The 13,669-nt window shown below is 51.9% G+C and overlaps 1 protein-coding gene across 3 annotated transcripts in view; it reads right to left on the bottom strand.

Moving 5' to 3' along the window:
- Positions 1 to 13,669, bottom strand: part of LOC136567138 (acid-sensing ion channel 2) — a 495,624-nt gene that overhangs the window by 20,594 nt on the left and 461,361 nt on the right. The window lies entirely within an intron of this gene.

Raw genomic sequence — 13,669 nt, 5'->3', positions numbered from 1 at the left:
GCCTCCCACTATCCTGTAGCATTTTCCTACAATTTCATTGTGAATTTCAATTTCTGACAGCTCTGGGAGAACCTTGGGAATCCCAGCCATTCCCAACTCTGGAGCTGCTTCTCCAGGGTCTGCACAGAGAGCGGTGGGAGGACACGGGCAGGGGACAAGGGGACAGTGAGGGGACTCTGGATGAGGTTTTGTGGATCTCAGGAATTCAGGATTTAACTCTGCTGGCAAAGGGATCTGCTGCCTTCTCCCAAGAGGATTTTCCCACAGGATCATGGAATCCTGGAACGGTTTGGGATGGAAGGGACTTTAAACCCCACCCAGTTACACCCCTGCCATGGCAGGGACACCTTCCCCTGTCCCAGGCTGCTCCAAGCCCCAATGTCCAACCTGGCCTTGGACACTGCCAGGGATGCAGGGGCAGCCCCAGCTGCTCTGGGCACCCTGTGCCAGGGCCTGCCCACCCTGCCAGACAGGAATTCCTTCCCAAAATCCTCCCTAAACAGACCCTGCTCACCCAGGAGCTGCCAAGGCAAACACAGTGAGACCCCACAGGTGGGATAGGTTTAGGTTGGGATTTGCCAGGACAAACGGGAGCATCCCAGCGCTTGGATCCCCTCCCTTCCAGCCACTCCAAGGTGTCACCTCCCAGCTCAGCAAAGCCATGGCCAAGGGCTGATCCAGGAGTTTGGAATTCTGGAGACTCCAGGCCAGAAAGTGCTGTCACCTCCTGGGAAAACCCAGCCCCAAACCACACATTCCCACGGTTTTTGGGAACAAACCCCTGCCAGCTCATTTCAAATGCCTTTGGTGATGGAGAACATCCCAACCCCATCCCAATCCTATCCCAACCCCATCCCAATCCCATCCAAATCCCATCCCAATCCTATGCCAATCCCATCCCAACCCCATCCCCATCCTATCCCAATCCCAATCCCAATCCCATCCTAATCCCATCCCAACCCCATCCCAGTCCTATGCCAATCCCATCCCAACCCCATCCCAATCCCATCCCAACCCCATCCCACCCTCATCCTCATCCTATCCCAATCCCATCCTAATCCCATCCCAACCCCATCCCCATCCTATCCCAATCCCAGCCCCATCCCAATCCCATCTCCACAGCCCCATAGTGTCCCAGGGTCTGCCCCAGCTGCCCAAATCCCATTCCAGGCCAGACTCAAGCCCTTCCCAAGCTCCCCCCAGGTTTCCCAGCCCCAATTCCCATCCCATTTTCCCGCTCCTGCCGGTCCCATCCCACCCCCACGGCTCTGCTGGGTGTTGATCCCATTCCAGCACTCTGGAGGAGATTCCATCTGCTTCCCTCACTAATTCTCTGACACCTCAGAAGAAAAAAATCCTATTTAGTTTAATTTGTTGGGCAACAGGAATTTTCCCGAAATATTTTCCATCCAAAACTCCTTTGCCCATTTCTGCACCTGCCCCAGCTCGAATTCCATGGATTTCCCATGCCCGGGGGTCTGTTCATGGGTAAATCCCTGTCCATCCAAACCAAGGTCTAGCCTGCAGGTATCCAAATTAATCTTAAAACCAGCAGGATTTGGAATTTCAAATGGGAAATCCTGGAATGAAGCCAGTGGCGCACATGGAAAGAGAGGGAAGGGCCACAGCATGGAAAAAACTTTGGGATTGAACCCCAAAATTGCAGAATTCCATCAGTGATGATACCCAGGAAAACAAAATAAACAGGATTTTCTTAGAGGAGCTGCCAACCCCAGGCAGCTTTCCCTGTTTCTCCTGCACAAGGATGAAACAATAAACATGGAATTGGCTTGGAAAAATTGTCCCTTCTTATAAAAAATCGATTCCTTCCAAAATTCCTGTTTGCTGCCAGGAGAGGCAAGTTAAAAGCCCAGCTTGGCTGGAAATGCCTGGATTAGAACTCATAAACTGCATCCTAAATATTCCACATCCATGCTGGGATCCAGGAGCTTTAGTGGGGATTAAATATTTCTTGGAATTGTGGGAAAAGGGAGGAACCAGCAGCACCAAAAATCCGTGTTTGGGGCCATTCATTTCTGAAGGAATTTTCTCTGGACACACAATAAATCCCAAAGGGCTCCGTGGCAACCCCTGGCAGTGGAGAGGGCTCTGAATATCCCAGGGAAAAATCCCAGCCATGATTTTATTCATATTTCCAATTTTAGGAGTTTTTGACAACTTGACAATTTCTTTTGCCAATTTGACAATTTTTTTTCCATTTTTTTTCCAATTTTAGCATCATTTAGAATGGCTTTTTCTGGGAATTTCTCCTGGACCTCTGGGGCTGAGCCACTGCTCTTCCCATTTTTTATGAACAACCATCACCGTGGGGAAAAATAATCCTGGAATCCTTGGATTTGCTCAGAGAAACTAAAACCAATCCCAATCCCTTGGGATTTGGGTTGCACCTCCCAGTTTTTAACCTTGTTTGGGATGTTGGAAATGCTTCATTTATCCCCAGCCCCACTCTCAGGGCTTGGTAATTCAGTTTATAGCCCATTCCAGGTTGGGAATAATAAAAATTATTCCTTGGAAACTGCAGTAAATCCATTCCTGCACCCAGCAGAGTCTCCCAATGAATCCTGAGCCCATTTTTTGGAATCACCCATCAGTGTGGGGAAAAATAACGCTGAAATCTTTGGATTGGGCCAGATAAATTCAAAATCAATCCAAATCCCTTGGGATTTAGCACGTCCCAGTTTTAAGCCTTATTTTGGGATGTGGGGAAGCCCAACCCCTTGCTTCATTCCAGCCTGGAAATTCAGGTTTTAGAGCATTCCAAGTTGGGAATAATCCAGAATTCCAACAGAACTGCATTTTCCCACTCATTAAATCCATTCCTGCTCCCAGGGCAGGGTCTCCCAACAAATCCTGAGCTGCTCTTTCCCCTGCAGGATTAAAGGAGCTTGAATTCAAGCTGGGATTAATTCAGCACCTGCTCCCAGCTGGCTGCAGAGGGAAGCTCAGCTCTTACTCCTGCTGTTGCATTTCCATGACTTTTTTGGGAAGAGCATCCCTGGAAAACTCTACAGGGAGTTCCAGGAGAGCTGGGATCAAACTCACCCCTGAAAACTCAGGAATTAAAATCCCAAGTGCTGCCAAAAAACAGGAGCTTCCCTCTCACCCTGCCTGGCCCTGTCCAAACGCATCCAATTCCCCCTGGGAATGAACAGCTGGAGCTGATCCTGGCTCTGATTTATGGGGAAATGAGGATACAGCTGGAGCTGGGAGGTGCTTCTGGTGGAACTGTTATCAACAGCTCTGAAATTGTTATCCTGAGTCCTGGAATTGTCATTCCCAGCTCTGAAATTGTTATTCCTCACTTCTGGAACTGTTATCCCCCACCTCTGGAATTGTTATCCTCTGGAGTTGTTATTCCACAGCTCTGGAATTGTTATCCTGAGTCCTGGAATTGTTATCCCCACCTCTGAAGTTGTTATCCCCAGCTCTGGAATGGTTATCCTCAGTCCTGGAATTGTTATCCCCAGCTCTGGAATTGTGATCCTGTAGCTCTGGAATTGTTATTCCCTAGCTCTGGAATGTTATCCTGAGCCCTAGAATTGTGATCCTGTAGTTCTTGAATGGTTATCCTCTGGAATTGTTATCCCCAGCTCTGGAATTGTTGTTCTGTAGCCCTGGCAGCCCTGGAATTATCATCTTGTAGCTCTGGAATTGTGATCCCCAATTCTGGAACTGGTATCCCCAGCTCTGGAATTGTTATATCCAGCTGTTGAATTGTTATCCTGTAGCCCTGGAATTGTTATCCTGAGTCCTGGAATAGTTATCCTATGGAGTTGTTATCCCCAGCTGTTGAATTGTTATCCTGTAGCTCTGGAATTGTGATCCTGAGTCCTGGAATTGTGATCCTAATTCTGGAATTATTATCCCACAGCTCTGGGATTGTGATCCTGTAGCTCTGGAATTGTTATCCCCCAGCTCTGGAATTGCTGTTCTCCATCTCTGGAATTCTTATCCTGAGTCCTGGAATTGTTATCTTCTGGAGTTGTTATCCCACAGCTCTGGAGTTGTTATCCTGTAGCCCTGGAATTATTTTCTTGTAGCTCTGGAATTGTCATCCCCAGCTCTGAACTGTTATCCTGAGTCCTGGAATTGTGATCGTGGAGCTCTGGAATTGTTATTCCCTAGCTCTGGAATGTTATCCCACAGCTCTGGAACTGTTATCCTGTAGCTCTGGAATAGTCATCCCCAGCTCTGGAGTCGTTATCCTCTACCTCTGGAATTGTTATCCTCTGGAGTTGTTATCCCCAGCTCTGGAATTGTTATTCTGTAGCCCTGGCAGCCCTGGAATCATCATCGTGTAGCTCTGGAATTGTTATCCTGAGTCCTGGAATTGTTATCCCCAGCTCTGGAACTGTTATCCCCAGTTCTGGAATTGTTATCCCACAGCTATGGGATTGTGTTCCTATAGCTCTGGAGTTGTTATCCCCAGCTATGGAATTGTTATCCTGAGTCCTGGAATTGTTATCCTCTGGAGCTGTTATCCCCAGCTCTGGAATTGTCATCGCCAGCAAGCAGCTCCAGGGGGGATGTTCCTGTTTGGAGAAAGCCAAAGCAGGTCCCCCACAGCTCCATCTAGGAATTCCTCAGTTAATTCCCATAAATCTTCCCTGCTCTGGACAGAGGGAATAGAGCTGGGAAAGGTTTCACCGTCCTGGGCCTCAGTCTCCCTTCTGTAAAACAGGAACGACATCCCGAGGAATTCCAAGGGCTCTTCCCACACCCAGGCACCCCCAAACCCCAGGAGGGGCCCAGGGTGAGCCCCAGGAGCCACATCTGGCAGGGAGCCCAGATGTGCATCCCTGGAGGGCACTCTGGGCCCAGGATTCCTGGTGTTCCTCGGGAAGGAAGGACCTGGAGCAGGGGCCAGACATGGCCCGGGAATGCTGTGGGATGCTGAGATCATCCTGAGGATTTCCAGCATCCTTTGCTTGGTATCACCATGGAAACGGTGAGCCAGGGCTCCCCCACCTTCCCAGGGCTCTCCAACCTTCCAGGGATCTCCAACCTTCCAGGGATTCCCTCTTCCCAGGGATTCCCTCTTCCCAGAGCTCCCACAACTTCCAAGGATCCCCAATCTTCCAGGATCCCCCATCTTCCAGAGCTCCCCTGCTTCCCAGGCACCTCTTCACCTCCTGTGTGACCCCTGGGAAGGGCAGGAATTCCCAGCACTGAGAAGCTGCTCTGGGTGTGCTCCCTGTTCCCATCAACCCCAAGATTCCCCAAATCCTCCTGCAGGAATGTGTCCCCTGTGGATGGAGTGACTAAATTATTCTTTGTCTGCTTAAAAAGGAAAAAAGCCCAGAAGTTTCTCTCCTCAATTTGGTACAAAGACACCTCATAGGACCTGTGGGACTTCACCTCAGACCTGGGGCTGCCAACTGAACAGAGGCCAAAAGGTCCCACCCAAGTAATTAGCTAGAAAAAGAAGAGAACAAAGACAATAATTGCTTTTGTGGGTGTTTTGGCAGAAGCAAGGACCTCTTGCCCCTGGCTCAGGTTTTTCTCTGTAAGAGCTTTGTTATTTTGCCTTTTAATAAAACTTTTTCTGTTTCCAACACTACCTCAGAAGCCATCCTGCTGATTTTATGCAATTTGGGGTGGCTGGGCTATCTCAGGTGTGAAAGATTCTCTGAGACTCATAAGACCTGAAGAGTAACACATCATTATTACACATTCCTCACATTCCTCATCATTCTGGGAAGCAGGACTTGGATTTGTGTCCTCAGGTCACCCCCAGGCCCTGCTGAGCAGGGGATCCCTGGATGCTCCCTGTGCTCCCAGGGAGGCTCCTGCCCCTCCAACCCCTCCTTATCCAGGCAGGAGTCCTGACCAAACTCCCAACACTCACATTTTTCCCAAACAAAGCTTTACACTGTTTTAGGCTGGAAATGCAAGGTGTGGCTGGGGTGAGTGTTCTGTCCCCATCTGTCAGAGCTGGGGCAGTTCTCTGCTGTTCTTTGGGCATTTTCTTTATCTCTCCCACAGCCAACCCTCCCTCCAGGAGATCTCTTTGTTCATGGGCCATTAATTATTAATTATCTTCTGTCCATGGCCACTGAGTGTCCCTGCAGGGCTGATCCAATTCCATCATCCCATGGGGAGATGCTCCGCCCAGGGGAGGAGCCAAGCATTCCTACCTGGATCCAATCTGAGCCTGGCACAGCCCAGCAGCCTTTGCCCAGTGCATTGCCAGAGGAGCAGCTTCTGCTGCCCTGCATGGCCAGAGGGAGCCCAGGCCCATCTCCAGCAGCCCTGGAGCTGCAGAGGAAAACTCCCCCCTTGTGCAGGATCCCTGCTCCAGCAGAGCCACAGCTGGCACTGCAGGAGGGCTGAGCCCCCATGGGATGGGGCTGTGCCCCCACCCTGACACACAATATTCTGACTCTGGCAGTGTTGGCTTGTATCACTGCATTTTAATTTCTATTTTCCCTAATACAGAACTTTTATTCCTGCTCCCATCTCTTTGCCTGAGAGCCCCTTAATTTCAAATTTATAACAATTCAGAGGGAGGGGGTTTATATTTTCCATTTCAAGGGAGGCTCCTGCCTTCCTCAGCAGACACCTGGCTTTTCAAACCAAGGCATATACATTAAAACAAAAAATCCAATTGCCATGGAAACATGGCTCCAAGAAAGCAGGAGCTGCAATCCCACCCTGGGAAAACGTGGAGTTGTGAAGGCACCAGTATCACCAGTTTGGCTGCCCCAAGAGGGCTCTGATTTCCATGGAAATGGGGCTTCAGTTCCCTGGGAACAGGGAAAGAAGCTGGAATCTGAATGTTGATCCCAGCTGAGGCCACACAGCTTTTCCAGGGAAAATCACTCACTCCAGATTTGTCCTGGGGGTGTTTTTGCTGTGGGCTGAGCTCTGGGAGCAAACAGGGACAAGAAATTTCCTGGTGGATAAAAGGGATCTGTCTGCCACATCCACCTGGGAAAAAGGGCTGCTCCCCCGGGATACAGCAGGGGTGACATCCTGGGGGCTCTGTGGGGTCTGGGGGAGCCCAGCCTGGCTGGATCCAAGGGAATAAATCTATCCTGGAGAAAAGGAGGCCCAGGGGAACTTCTGACTCCACAGCTCCCAGACAGGGTGAGGCAGCTGAGGGGTGGGGATTTCTCCTGGGAAAAGGGACAGGATGAGAGGGAACAGCCCCAGGCTGTGTCAGGGGAGGCTCAGGTCGGGTTCAGGGAAAATTCCCTCATGGAAAGGGTGGTCAGGCCCTGGAAGGGGCTGCCCAGGGTGGTGTGGAGTCATCCCAGCTGTCACCACAGAATGACACCTCTGCTGTCATTTCCCTTTGCCTTGGGGAGAGGGCACGGCAGGAATGGGAGAGAGGAGGAAAAATGGATTTGCCAGGAAAAGAAGGAGACTCAGAGGGAACAAAAGCCGGGAAAGAAGCAAAGGGGTCTCTGCAGTCTGATCCCAAGGGATGAGGGCACGGAGCCAATGCTTCCCTCTGGAATTCCAGCCTGGAAGTGTCCCAGGCCAGGTTGGAGAACCTGGGATAGGGGAAAGTGTCCCTGCCCAGTGGGTGGACTTTAAAGCCCCTCCCAACCCAAAGCATTCCATGGTTCTGGAATTCCTACAGCATCAACTGGGAAAAAAATCCAGGACAAACCCCAGCCCACACCTGCCCTGGGCTGGGACTCAAAGCCTCCCTGCAGAAATTCCTGATTTATCTCCCACTTTGGGTTTATTTGGGTGCCTTCCACCCCATCCCTGGGTCATGGAGTGGGAAGGGGCAGGAGCTGGGACTCCAGAGCTCCTCCCCAGCCTGGAGAAGAGGTTTTTCCCTGCTCCCTCCTCTCCCAGCTCCCTCCCTTCCCGAGGAGCAGGAGGTGTTGTACAACCCCATGGAGCCGCTGTGCTATTTTTAGGGAACACATTGCATTTGCATCCCAAATCTGGGGCCAGATGGCTCCATGGATATTATTAAAAAGCTCCTTACATAATCCAGGAGCAGGAGAAAGCCTCAGGATTCCAGCCCAGGGCTGGGAAAGGTTTTGCTGGATGAGCAGGATCCAGGAATTCAATATTCCAGCTCCTCACTCCTATTTAATCATTGAAAAGAGGGAATAAACTCTGGGAAGCTGCTCTCCTGGGGTCATCCCAGGGCAGGCAGGGATGCTCCTGCCAGGTGATGCTGCTTCCATGAGCAAGGAATACAAATGCCCTTCCCACCTCAGCATCCCTTGGGAATCACGTGTGGCAGTGAAAGGAGGAGGCAGGAGAGCCAGAGGATCCAGAGCTCCATGGGTATTATTAAAAAGCTCCTTACATAATCCAGGAGCAGCAGAAAGCACCAGGACTCCAGCCCCAGGCTGGGAAAGGTTTTCCTGGATGAGCAAGATCCAGGAATTCAATATTCCAGCTCCTTGCTCATGTTCTATTAATTAATTAAGTTATTAAGTTCAACTTTTAATCATTAAAAGGAGGGAAGCTGGGAAGCTGCTCTCCTGGGGGTCATCCCGGGGCAGGCAGGGATGCTCCTGGGATGCTGCTCCCACAATTGCTCTATGCTGGGGAAGGGATAAAAATGCCCTTCCCACCTCAGCATCCCTTGGGAATCATGTGTGGGAATGAAGGGTGACCACGGGAGGGACAAGAGCCAGGAGATCAGAGCTCCATGAATTTTATTAAAAAGCTCCTTACATAATCCAGGAGCAGGAGAAATCACCAGGATTCCAGCTGGCTGGGAAAGGTTTTGCTGGATGAGCAGGAGCCAGGAATTTAATATTCACCTCCTTGCTCTTCCCTATTAAACTCAATTTTTAATCATGAAAACGAGGGAACAAGTGTCCCATTACCTGCTCTCCTGGGTGGGGCCATCCCAGGGCAGGCAGGGATGCTGCTTCCATGATTTCTCCATGCTGGGGAGGGAATAAAAATCCTTTCCCACCTCAGCATCCCTTGGGAACCATGTGTGGCAGTGAGGGAGCAGAGCCAGAATCTCCAGAGCCATCCTCACACCTCAGGAGCTGCTGGCAGGAGCAGGGGCTGGGGAAGGAGCAGAGATTCCCTGCAGGGAGGGAGGGAGGGATGCTCCCGGCATCCAGAGCCGGGGGTGTCACCCATCTGCCAGTCTTGCTCAGCTGCTGCCCCCAGGGACTGGGATGATCCCAAATAAATCAAAATAAGGGAAAACAGCTCGGAAAGGCACAGAAGCAGATCCTGTTCATCCCTCCCCCTCCAGGAGCTTCACTGCTTCCCCTGAAACAGCCTGAAAAATAAACAGGGAAAAGCTGCTGCTGGTCCTGGCTGCTGGAGGGAAGCAGAATTCCCAGGGATAAGGAGGGGTCCTGGCAGAGCTGCTGCCCCTTTGGGATGGAAGATGGATGGATGGATGGATGGATGGATGATGGATGGAAGGATGGATGGATGGATGGATGATGGATGGATGGATGGATGGATGGATGGATGGATGGATGGATGGATGATGGATGGATGGATGATGGATGGATGATGGATGGATGGATGGATGGATGATGGATGGATGGATGATGGATGGATGGATGATGGATGGATGATGGATGGATGGATGATGGATGGATGGATGGATGGATGGATGGATGATGGATGGATGGATGGATGATGGATGGATGATGGATGGATGGATGGATGGATGGATGGATGGATGGATGGATGGATGGATGATGGATGGATGGATGGATGGATGATGGATGGATGGATGGATGGATGGATGATGGATGGATGATGGATGGATGGATGGATGGATGGATGGATGGATGGATGGATGGATGAATGGATGATGGATGGATGGATGGATGGATGGATGGATGGATGGATGATGGATGGATGATGGATGGATGGATGGATGGATGGATGGATGGATGGATGGATGATGGATGGATGGATGGATGATGGATGGATGGATGATGGATGGATGGATGGATGGATGGATGGATGGATGGATGGATGGATGGATGATGGATGGATGATGGATGGATGGATGGATGGATGGATGGATGGATGGATGGATGGATGGATGGATGGGACTGGCATGTTCAAGGGTCCAGCCAGTTTTTGTTATGGATGAAAGGGAGATCGTAGGATCATGGAATGGATTGTCTTGGAAGGAGCCTTAAAGCCCGTCCAGTTTCACCCCAGCCATGGCAGGGACACCTTCCACTGTCCCAGGCTGCTCCAAGCCCCAGTGTCCAACCTGGCCTTGGGCACTGCCAGGGATCCAGGGGCAGCCCCAGCTGCTCTGGGCAGTGCCAGGGCCTGCCCACCCTGCCAGGGAACAATTCCCAATTCCCAATATCCCATCCATGCCTGCCCTCTGGCAGTGGGAGCCATTCCCTGTGTCCTGTCCCTCCATCCCTTGTCCCCAGTCCCTCTCCAGCTCTCCTGGAGCCCCTTCATGCCCTGGCAGGGGCTCTGAGCTCTCCCTGGAACTTCTCCTCTCCAGGAAAGGATTTTCCCTCTCTGTATCCCTCAGCATTGCAGCACCTCCCTCCCTTTGTCCCTCACTGTCCCCAGGTGTCCCCCCAGCCCTGTTCCCTCCTGCCACCCCTGCTATGGAGGATTTTATGGATAAATAAATGGAAATATGGAAAATTTGTACTGAGTTTTGGTGGCAGCCACAAGGCATTCCCAGCTCTGGGGGCAGCAGGAGGGACAGGATTTCCCAACCAGCCTGGGAAACCTCCAGGCAGCTCAGGCTGCTGGAACTGAGCTGGAGGGAAAATAAACCAAAATATCCATCAGTGCCAGGCTGATGGGAATTGGGGTAGGAAATGGTAGGGCTAGCACTGGAAGGTTTTCAAGGAATGGGGAGAGAAATAGCAGGAGGTGAAATCTAGCAAAGGATAAGAATGAGGCAGAGCTGAATCCAGATGGATTTTCCAAGAGAGACAAAAAGGGAATTCCTCATCTTGTGGCCACCTCAGAGCTGACCATCAACCCTTGCCATCACCATGGTGATGATCCATCCACCCATCCCTTATTGAGATGGAAAATCCCTTTTTAAGGAGTTTTGGAGGGTGGGGTGGCTCCAGTCTGGATTTCACCCCATTCCTCTCCCAAATGCACCTTCCCAGGTGCCCACACCCATGGGAGGGGCTCCAGGAGCCCTGGCAGTGGAAACGCCACCCCAGCTCTGGTCACAGGGCAGGGGGGATGGATGGGGACAGGGAAAGGAGCATCCCAGAGGGGCTGGGATGGGAAGAGGAGCAGGAAAGGAGGGATTTGGGAGGAGTCCAGCACAGCTTGGGTTGTGTCTGGCGAGGGGAAAGCTCCGGATCCTCTCTATAAATATTCCCAGGCAAACACCAGACGGGAGCAGAACATTTCCACTGGCAGGAAAAACAGTGGGGAAAACAAAGGATGCAGACTGGAACAGGTTATCCCAGGATACTGACTCCAACCCTTCCATCTGGGGACACTCCAGGCAGCCAGCCCCAGCTGAGGGTGCAAATCAAGAGGGGCTTGGAAATTTCCCCCTCAGAATCAGCTCTGACATCCCTTGGGATGTGTATTGTGAGCTGCTCCAGCCTGGAATTCCAGGGAGTCTGCAGGACCTGCAGGATTTGGAGGAAAAGATTGGAAAAATGATGGGGGAAGTGTTGGGGAAGATGAAACAGGAAAGCCTTATAAATATGATTGCCTGGCAAAAGATTTTGAGAATATGGAAACTATAAGCGAGATTGCAATGAAAGCAAGCTTTGAGATCCCTCAGTTACTGAACAACTGGAAAACAATGGTGTGGCCACTGAAGGTGATCCCCTTTTGATGGAACAACACCCTCTGCTTGCAGACAGGCCCAAGGGGCAGAGCAGACCCTGCCAGCTTGGCAGAAGGGCCCAAAGAGGAGTTTTTAGGGTTTAAAATGTAACCCAGTATGGTAATGTAGTGATTCTTATAGGCTGTATGGAAATGCTATAGGATTTGTATCTTGTACTAGATTGGTGAGTGAGAATTAGAATATTCAACACAGAAGAAGATTTATTGTATTGTAATGGGAACTTCACTCTCTTAGCTCTTACCCCGTTTATTCTCTTACCCTTTTACTCTCTCACCCTCTCATCCTCTCTCCCCCTCTCTTCTCTCAGCCCTGCTCTGAGCTGTGCCTGGCAGCTCCCAGCAGGGCCCTGCACCCAGGCCCTTTGCAATAAACCCCAAGTTCCTGCCCTGGCCCCAGGGATCTCTCATCTCCGTCCATCCTGACCCTCCTACCCCCGATGCTCTGACAGGGAAGCCTCAGGGGAACACTCTGGGGGCTGGAGGAGCAAACTGGGGCGTCCCCACTGGGACCAGGCTGGGGCTGGCTCCAGACTGGGTTTGGGGAGATGTTGGACGTGGGTAGAACAGGGAAGATGGGATCCTTCCCTGGAAGTGACGATCCCAAGGGAGCTGAAGGTGCCCTGGTGGGTCAGAGGTGAGCAGAGCCCCAGGGAGGGCAGAGCTGGCTCAGAGCCCTTTTCTCCAGGCATGGATTCCATGCAAGAGGAAACAGCCTCAGGCTGATATTGAGGAAATTCCAGTGGGGCAGTCCCTGACCTTGCAGGGATGTAAATCCAGCTGGATGTGGCACTTGGGGACAGGAGCCAGTGGTGGCCTTGGCAGTGCTGGGGGATGCTGGACTCATCTCAGAGGACTTTCCCAACCTGACCAATTCCATAACCCTGCATTCCAAGCCATCTTTCCTCACAAAGACAGGAATTCTGCCGCCCCTGCCTGGCCCATTTTGGGGTGGTTAACATCAAATCCCTCTCCCCCATCTCCCCTCTGGACAGCCCCATTCTCCTTCCCTCACCCTGAGCTTGCAGGGACAGAAAAGAGACTTTTCCACCCACAAAGCTCTTCCCTTCCTGCTGCTCCCACTCCAGAACTGTCCTCAGCCTGTCCCAGCTCAGGATTGTCCCCTGTCCCAGCCCAGGACTGTCCCCAGTCCCAGCCCAGGACTGTCCTCAGCCTGTCCCAGCTCAGGACTATCCCCAGCCTGTCTCAGGACTGTCCCCAGCCCAGGACTGTCCCCATTGCCAGCTCAGGACTGTCCCCATCCCCAGCCTGTCCCAGGACTGTCCCCAGCCCTGTCCCAGCCCACACCCTGCTGGGCCAGGACAGGAGGGAGGCTGGGCAATGTGGCCTGAGGGAGCACAGGGAGGGGCCCAGGTCAGCACAGGCCGCCTGTGGCTCCTGTCACTGTCCCCAGGGTGCCCCACTGTCCCCACAGCCCTGGGGAGGCCCCAAGGCCACCCCTGGTCCCTCTGAGGGGCTGTCCCCAGCTGTCCCCAAAGGGAGGATGAGCTTCCCTCTCTCCATGGTGGGACACCAGGAAAAGGCTGAATCCCTGGATTTGGCACCTTTCCCACACCAGATCCATCCCTGCCCCTGCCTTGTCCCTCTCTGTCCCCAGCTGGGTCCCCCCATCCCCACAGACCCATTTTCTCCCCCCAGTTCAGTCGAGCCCTTCCCAGCTCTGCCTCCTCCAGGAAGCCCAGCAGGAGCCCTGGGGCAGCTCAGATCTTCCCTCAGAGCAGAGAATTTCATATTCCAGAGCTGGTGATTTGTCCCTCTAGAGCAGATTCTTTCCTCCTCCAGAGCAGATTATTTATTCCTTCAGAGAAAACTATTTCATATTCCAGAGCAGATTATTGTTCCTTCAAAGCAAATGATTTCATAT

This window comes from Molothrus aeneus, chromosome 28 (genome assembly GCF_037042795.1).
Source record: "Molothrus aeneus isolate 106 chromosome 28, BPBGC_Maene_1.0, whole genome shotgun sequence".
Classification (NCBI taxonomy): domain Eukaryota; kingdom Metazoa; phylum Chordata; class Aves; order Passeriformes; family Icteridae; genus Molothrus; species Molothrus aeneus.
This window is presented reverse-complemented; position numbering and strand designations above follow the sequence as displayed.